Here is a 9,345-nt window from a genome sequence, read left to right as displayed (position 1 = left end):
AAAAAAAATTTACAAATATAACATCAACCTAAAACTATTTACAAAAATAATATTTATTCTTAAAAAGCCATTTCTTTACACATGAAATCAATAGCATTTTTCCAAAATATATAACTATATACTTTTAAAAATATCACTTTTAATAATATTTTCAAAAGTACATAAAATAAAATACAAATAATAATATTTGTTTTTAAAAACGTCATATAATTATACTTTTTAATAAAAAGTTGATAATTTAATTGTCACAAAAATTTCTGCGCAACATGATTAATGAATTATTAATAATAGTAATATAGTTTTTAGAAAAATAAAATAAATTCTGTGCTTTTATCTTGTTTCTTCTTAGCATAGAGTTGGATTGGTTAGATATTTTGATCTCAGACTTTAATGGTATGAAGAAATTCTCTTTTCAATGGAAAAATGATCATTTTGGCCTACACACTTCAACTTGTGATTTTTTTTTTCTCTTTTTCCAATTTTTTGAAACCGAAGGTGTCTCAATCGGTTTCAAGTATTTTTGTCTTTATTATCATTTTAATTTTTTATTTTAACTTGTCATTTTAGCATTAGTCCAACAATTTACAGCATTGAACCAAAATCTGTTGGTTTTAAGCTGGTCATTGTAGAATTTTCCATGAGAGAAAGTGGTTGGCATGTCTACCTTTTGAACCTTATCAATTGTGAACCCCCACTTTTTTCCACAATTTTACGTTAAATATTCTCACTTTCTTATCTTTTCTTTTTTTTTTCTTTTTTCTTTTTCTCTTTCCTTAAATAAATTAAACAAATAATATTTAAGGATTAATTATTAAAAAAATTATTTTTAAATTTAATATAAATTTAAAACTATTTACAAAAATAGTGTTTGTTTTAAAAAAATCACTAATAAAAAAAGGTTATTTCGCAGCTCCAATTAATAACTTTTGGTCACAAAGTATTACTTTTGAAAATATCATTCTCTGAAAAGCATGTGAAATAAAAAATAGAATTATTTAAAGGTGTATAATTTTTGTCTATTTGTGTTATTTTCTTTTTTTTTATACAATTATTTTCCCTGAGGGTAATATATAAAAATTTCAAAAATTAGTAATTCTTTCTTTTCCTTATGTAAATCATATTTATCTGGTTGTATAATTTAACATGAATAAAATAAATATTTTTATTTGCTATTTAATAAATTAGATATAATTTGTCATAATAATTTTATAAATAATTTATAATATTTGACTAGATAAAATGACAGAAGAAAGTGAAAATTTATAATGTGGAATTGTGGAAAAAGACAAAAAGTGTGGGTGCAGACTTGATGCAATTGGGGATGGTCCATAAAATAGATATACCAACCAGAGCCTTGGCCTCTCTCATGAGTCATGACTATTCTTTAATATGGGATAAAGATGGCTAATCTTTAATGTGGGATAAAGATTCACAACACTTCCCTTTCAAGTATAATTATATAATTATTATTTAATAATTAATTATTATTAATTTAATATGAACTTAATTTAAATAATTTTATAAATAGTTAAAACCTATAATTAAAAATAAGACTTTAAAATCATATTAAATTTAAATAGAATATTAAGTAAATTATATATTAATTTATTTAATATAATTTTTTAATTATTGTTATTTTTTTATAAATCAATAATAATAATTATTAATATTATTACTATGCATTAATTTTATAATGATATAATAATAAAATTAATATCATTATAAAATTGTTACTATCGATTCTAATTTTTTATTGTTGTGACATTATATATTGTTTTATTAAAATAAGTTGTTATTGCTGTATAAATAAGACATATGCAATCAGATACAAATCCTTATAGTGACCGGGGGCGCCACGGCTCCCAAAAATTTCAAAATTTTATTATTTAATATGGGGCCCCTGCCCCAATATTTGTGGCCCCCTGAAGTGTGGAATACATCTATCAAGGAGAATATTGACTTTGTCAAAATTATTAATAGTGATTTATTATCATTATAATAAAAGATAAATTTAATTGATTATTAAAAATTAATTTATTTTAAATTTTATTATTTAAATTAATTTTAAAATTTATTTAAATTTAAAATTCTTAACTTTATTTATACTTAAATTTCTATTTAATTAAGGTTTTTATTATAATTCAAAATAAAATTTCACAAAAAATATCTACAATAAAATTTTAATGGTTTTCAGATCGAATTTGTAGAAAAATTATATAATTGAATAGTAGTTAATTACCACCAAATGGAGTGTGCTTCTCAATAAAAAGTTAACTCAAATGATCTGTCAATACGATTAGGTCTTTTAATTTAAAATATATTATAAGTAGTTTATCTTAAATTTTTTTATATAGGATTTTGGTAATATGAAATTTTATACTTTTGATTTATATTTTGTCTCCATGAAACGAAAGGTCTATATTTTTTTTTTTTTTTTAAATTGCACAATAATTGTATGCCTAAGGACAAAAAATGACAAGGCAGGATATAATACTCAATTATTTTGATTTAGAATAAATTATCATTTAATTATTGTAATTTATTATAATTAATGAGTAATTCCTTGTAATTAGTAATTCTGATGAGTAAATCTTTATATATTTATTTTTGTTAATTAATTAGTTATTCTTATCTAAATTATCCTGTTGAAGACATTAAAAAAATATATTATTACCTTATAACCATCACACATTCATAACATTTATCATTTCTCCCTCCCTCTCATCTTTTTGCAATTTTGCTTCTCTCTCTCCTCAACGTAAAAAATTATATGATTTAAAGAAAATTTATATAATTAATCGTTTAACTTACGTAAGTTTTTATTGAAATAAGCAAAATTTCCTTCCTTTATATAAATCAGTTTATGTATTGAGTTATATAATTTTTTTGGAAATAATTTATATAAGAAAATGGATAATTTACACATTTTTATAAAAAAATTACAAACCATTTTAAAAAAAATTGCATAATTGACTACCCACTACAATAAATGTTAAATTTAGCAGCCAAAATTTTATTACTAAAAGTATAAAATTTGTTGTGATATGTTTGTAACAGCAATACATCAATTAATGTATTTTATTATTATAAAATTATGGTCGTAGGTATTTTACAATAAAATTATTATTGCTGTTAAAAAAAGTTATTATTGCTGTTAAAAATTTATTAATGATAACAATAATGATTATCATATCTTTTTTATGTGCAATTAATAATAATTGTTTATATTATTATTGTATGTTAATTTTATAAAAGCAACTGTAAAATACCACTAATTCTAATATTTGTTGTAGTAATCTTATGTAATGCTTTATTAAAATAAGTAGTTTTTCCCTTCCCTTGTGTAAATTGGTGCATGTAACTTTTCTAGCTAGAAACAATTTATATAAGAAAATAGATAATTTGCATATTTTAATGATATAATTATATGACTTAATGAAAAATTACATAATTTATTAAATTATGTAATTATCCATTAAAATAAGTAATTCTTTCTTTTCCTTATGTAAATCATATTTATCTGGATGTATAATTTAACATGAATAAAATGAATATTTTACAAAAATCAATGAAAGAAATTTGCTATTTAATAAATTAGATATAATTTCTCATAATAATTTTATAAATAATTATAATATCTGACTAGATAAAATGACAGAAGAAAATGAAATTTATAATGTGAAACTGTGGAAAAAGACTAAAAGGTGTGCAGGTTGCAGGCTTGATTTAATTGGGAATGGCCATAAAGTAGATATGCCAACAAGAGCCTTTGCTTTTCTCTCCTGAGTCATAGCCTTTCTCTCATGAGTCAGGGCTAATATTTAATGTGAGATAATGATGGGTAATCTTTAATGTGGGATAAAGATTCACAAAGGCCTTTCTTTCATGAGTCATGGCTAATCTTTAATATGGGATAAAGATGGCTTATCGTTAATATGGGATGGAGATTCACAACACTTCCCTATCAAGTATAATTATATGGTTGTCATTTAATAATTAGTTATTATTAATTTAATACGAGCACAATTTATATAATCTTATGGATAGCTGATTAGAAAGAGTATTAAGCAAATTATATATTAATTCATTTAATATGATTTTTTAATTATTGTCATTTTTTATATATCAATAATAATTATTATTAATATTATTACTATAACTCCACCGAAGTATTTTGCACTTAGCCAGTCCTAAACCCGGATAAAGGAGAAGGGTTGCGGTAGATGACAACCAGTATAAAAACTTCGTCACATCTTATGATATGGATTCAAATTATATAAATGTTTGGGCGTCCTCTACTTACAACGCACTACATCGGAGCCTTGGTGTAGTGAGAAATATGCAAGGGTGTAGGGCGTTCATCGAAAACGATGCGCTATGCCGATGCCCGAGTGTACTGTTAAATAAGCAAGGGTTCCCACATCATGGATGGATGTAGATAAAGAAGTTAGTCCATAGGACAAATAGTAGAACAGATAGTGGAATATAACACCAGATAGGTATAGAGAATAATAGAAAATATCATAGAAGGAGATCAATTAGCAAGGAACATGATAAGAGAAGAATCAGAGTTGGTACTTGGAATATTGGATCACTTACGAGAAAATTAATGGAGCTTGTGGATACCTTGAAAACAAGAAGGGTGAATATTGCTTGCATTCAAGAGACTAAATGGGTAGGAGAGAAAAGTAAGGAAGTGGGTAATTCAGGGTACAAACTGTGGTTTACCGGAAAGGAGAGAAATAAGAACGGTATAGGCATAATCATAGACAGGACAATGAAAGATGTTGTAATAGCTGTGAAAAGAGTAGGAGATAGAATTATACTAGTAAAGCTAGTAGTAGAAGAAGAAATAATAAATGTAGTTAGTGCTTATGCCCTACAAATAGGACTAGATAATGAGAGTAAACAAAGGTTTTGCGAAGATATGGATGATCTAATGCAAAGCATACCGAATAAAGAGAATGTTTTCATCGGTGGAGATTTAAATGGACATGTAGGAAGTGATAGACAAGGTTATGAGAATGTTCATAGAGGTTTTGAATTTGGCAACCGAAATGAGGAGGGAAAAAGCATTTTGGATTTTGCTATGGCATACGACCTAATACTAGCAAATACCTACTTTATAAAAAGAGAGTTACATTTAGTGACTTTCAAAAGTGGGCAACATAGAAGCCAAATTGACTTTTTCTTAACCAGGAAGACAAATAGAGCTCTATACAAGGATTGTAAGGTCGTTCCTGGTGAGGCTTTAACAAGTCAACTTCGGTTAGTGGTCTTGGATGTCAAGTTTATGAACAATTCAAGTAAGGTTAGAAGAAATAGTGTAGCTCGAACAAAGTGGTGGGAGTTCAAAGGAGTAAAGCAAGTGAAGTTAAAAAATGAGCTTCTCGAGTTCGAAGCATGGAAGCTGGATATCTAGGCCAATTGTATATGGATACAGATGGCATCAAAGATTAGAGAAGTAGCTAAAAAAGTACTTGGAGAGTCTAGAGGACATGGACCACCCTCAAAAGAGATATGATAGTGGAATGAGGAAGTACAAAAGGCAGTTAAGAGAAAGAGAGAATGATATAAGAAATTACCTAAATGTGATAATAATGAGGCATATGAACAGTACAAGATAGCAAAGAAAGAAGCAAAAAAGGCAGTTAGTCAAGCAAGAGCGCAGGCCTCTAAAAAGTTATATGAAAAACTTGGAACTAAAGAAGGGGAGAAAGATATTTATAGATTAGCAAGGAAGAGAGAAAAGAAATGTCAAGATCTCAATCAAGTTAGGTGCATTAAGGATAAAGAAGAAAAAGTGTTAGTGAAAGATAAGAACATTAAAGAAAGATAGAGAAATTATTTTGATGATCTCTTTAATAATAGTCAAAATAGTAATAGCGTGAATATAGACTACAGAGCAATAGAAAAGAATGTAAATTATACTAGAAGGATTAGATCTTTAGAAGTAAAGGAAGCACTTAAGAGAATGAAAGTGGGTAAAGCCTGTGGACCCGATAAAATACTAATTGAAGTGTGAAAATGTTTGGGAGATATGGGAGTGACATGATTAACTAAATTGTGTAATATGATTCTAAATTCAAAGAAAATGTTTGATGAATGGAGGAGGAGTATTTTGTAACTATTTTTAAAAATAAGAGAGACATACAGAGTTGCTCAAACTATAGGAGAATTAAACTCATGAGCCATACTATGAAGTTATGGTAGAGAGTTGTGGAACATCGACTACATCATAATACTTCTATCTCTGCCAATCAATTTGGCTTTATGCCTAATCGTTCAACTATGGAAGCGATATTTCTCATTAGAAGCTTGATGAAGAAATATAGATATGTGAGGAAAGATTTATACATGGTTTTTATCAATTTGGAGAAGGTTTATGATAGTGTTCCAAGAGTTTGTCTTATGGAGAGTGTTAGAATAAAAGGGGATATCTATTAGGTACATACATGTGTTGAAAGACATGTATGAAGGAGCAACTACTATTGTGCGCACAATGGAAGGGGACACAAGAGATTTTCTTATCTCAGTTGGATTACACCAAGATTCAGCTGTAAACTCTTACCTTTTTACATTAGTTTTAGTTGAATTAACGAAACATATACAAGAGAGTATCCCTTAGTGCATGATGTTTGTGGATGATATAATTCTGATTGATGAGATGCAAGAAGGAGTTAATAGAAAGCTAGAGCTTTGGAGAAGTACTCTAGAGTTAAAGGGTTTTAAGTTAAGTAGAACGAAAACAGAATACATGCATTGCAAGTTCAGTGAAGGCCGAACTAGTGATAGGGAATGAGCTAGTTTGGATGGAGTGATACTGTCCCAAAGTAATCACTTTAAATATCTCGGCTCAGTCCTTCAAGTAGATGGGGGATGTTAGTCATAGGATTAAAACCGGATGGTTGAAGTGGAGACGTGCCACGGGAGTTTTATGTGATCGCAAGATTCCTAATAAGTTGAAAGGAAAACTTTAAAGTACAGCCATACGACCGGTCATGTTATATAGTAGTGAGTATTGGGCACTGAAAGAGTCATATGTGTCTAAGATAAGAGTTGCGAAAATGAGAATATTAAGGTAGATGAGTGACCATACTAGACTAGATAAAGTCCGTAATGAGAGTATTAGAGAAAAAGTAGGAGTGGTACCGATTGAGGATAAGTTGAGAGAAGGGAGATTGAGGTGGTTTGGTCATGTGAAGCGTAGACATATGGAGGCTCCAGTTTGACAAGTAGAGCACATTAGGGTAGATGATAGAAAGAAAAGAAGGGGTAGACCTAAACTGGCTTGGAGTAGAATAGTACAACATGATCTACAAGCATTACACATTTATGAGAATTTAACCCAAAATCGTTTAAAGTGGAGAAAAAGAATCCATATAGCCGACTATTAATTTTTGGAATAAAGGCTTAGTTAAGTTGAGTATTAATATTATTATTATACATTAATTTTATAATATTAATCTCACTGTAAAATTTTTCCTGCTGATTCTAACTTGTTATTGTACTGACTTTATGTAATGATTTATTAAAATAAGTAGTTTTTTCTGTGTAAATAAGACATGTTACCAGACACGAATCCTTATGGTGTTTATTATTTAATATGGTGGCCCCTCCCCCAATATTTATGGCCTCCTAAAGTGTGAAATATATCTATCAAGGAGAATATTGGCTTTGCCAAAATTATTAAATCATTACAATAAAAGATAAAATTTAATTGATTATTAAAAATTAATTTATTTTAAATTTTATTATTTAAATTAATTTTCAAATTTATATAAATTTAAAATTTTTAATTTTATTTTTACTTAAATTTCTATTTAATTAAGTTTTTTATTATAATTCAAAATAAAATTTCACAAAAAATAACTACAATAAAATTTTTGATAGTTTTCAAATCGGACTTGTAGAAAAATTATATAGTCGAATAATGATAGATTATCACCGAGTGTAGTGTGCTTCTCAATAAATAATTAATTCAAATGATCTGTCAATATGATCAAGTCTTTTAATTTGAAATTTATTATAGTTAGTTTATCTTAAATTTTCTTATATAGAATTATAGTAATATGAAATTTTATATTTTCAATTTGTATTCTGTCTCCTTTAAACGAAAGGTCTATACTTAAAAATAAAAAATTGCGCAATAATTGTATGCCTCTAGGACAAAAAATGACAAGGCAGGTTATAATACTCAATTATTTTTATTTAGAATAAATTATTATTTAATTATTGTAATTTATTATAATGAATGAGTAAATCCTTGTAATTAGTAATTCTGATGAGTAAATCTTTATATATTTATTTTGTTAATTAATTAGTTTTTTTTATCTAAATTATCTTGTTAAAGACATTAGAAAAAATATTATTACCTTATAACCATCACACAGTCATAACATTTATCATTTCTTCCTCCCTCTTATCTTTTTGCAATTTTGCTGCTCTCTCTCCTCAACGTAAAAGATTATATGATTTAAAGAAAATTTATATAATTAATCGTTTAACTTACGTAATTTTTTATTGAAATAGGCAAAATTTCCTTCCTTTATATAAATCGGTGTATTGAGTTATATAATTTTTTTGGAAATAATTTATTTAAGAAAATGGATAATTTACACATTTTAATGGAAAAATTACAAACCATTTTAAAAAAATTGCATAATTGACTACCCACTACAATAAATGTTAAATTTAGCAGCAAAAATTTTATTACTAAAAGTATAAAATTTGTTATGATATGTTTTTAACAGCAATACATCAATTAATATATCTTATTATTATAAAATTATGATCATAGGTATTTTACAATAACCTTATTGTTGCCGTAAAAAAAGTTATTATTGCTGTTAAAAATTTATTAATGATAACAATAATGATTATCATATCTTTTTTATGTACAATTAATAATAATTGCTTATATTATTACTGTACGTTAATTTTATAAAAGCGACTGTAAAATTTTTTTATCTCTAATTATAATATTTATTATAGTAATCTTATGTAATGCTTTATTAAAATAAGTAGTTTTTCCCTTGCCTTGTGTAAATTGGGATATGTAACTTTTCTAGCTAGAAACAATTTATATAAGAAAATAGATAATTTGCGTATTTTAATGACATAATTATATGAATGAATGAAAAATTACATAATTTATTAAATTATGTAATTATCCATTAAAATAAGTAATTATTTCTTTTCCTTTTGTAAATCATATTTATCTGGACGTATAATTTAACATGAATAAAATGAATATTTTACAACAATCAATGAAAGAAATTTGCTATTTAATAAATTAGATATAATTTCTCATAATAATTTTATAAATAATTATAATATCTGACT

The sequence above is a fragment of the Hevea brasiliensis genome, chromosome 13, assembly GCF_030052815.1.
Source record: "Hevea brasiliensis isolate MT/VB/25A 57/8 chromosome 13, ASM3005281v1, whole genome shotgun sequence".
Lineage (NCBI taxonomy): Eukaryota > Viridiplantae > Streptophyta > Magnoliopsida > Malpighiales > Euphorbiaceae > Hevea > Hevea brasiliensis.
Note: the sequence above shows the minus strand (reverse complement) of the source record.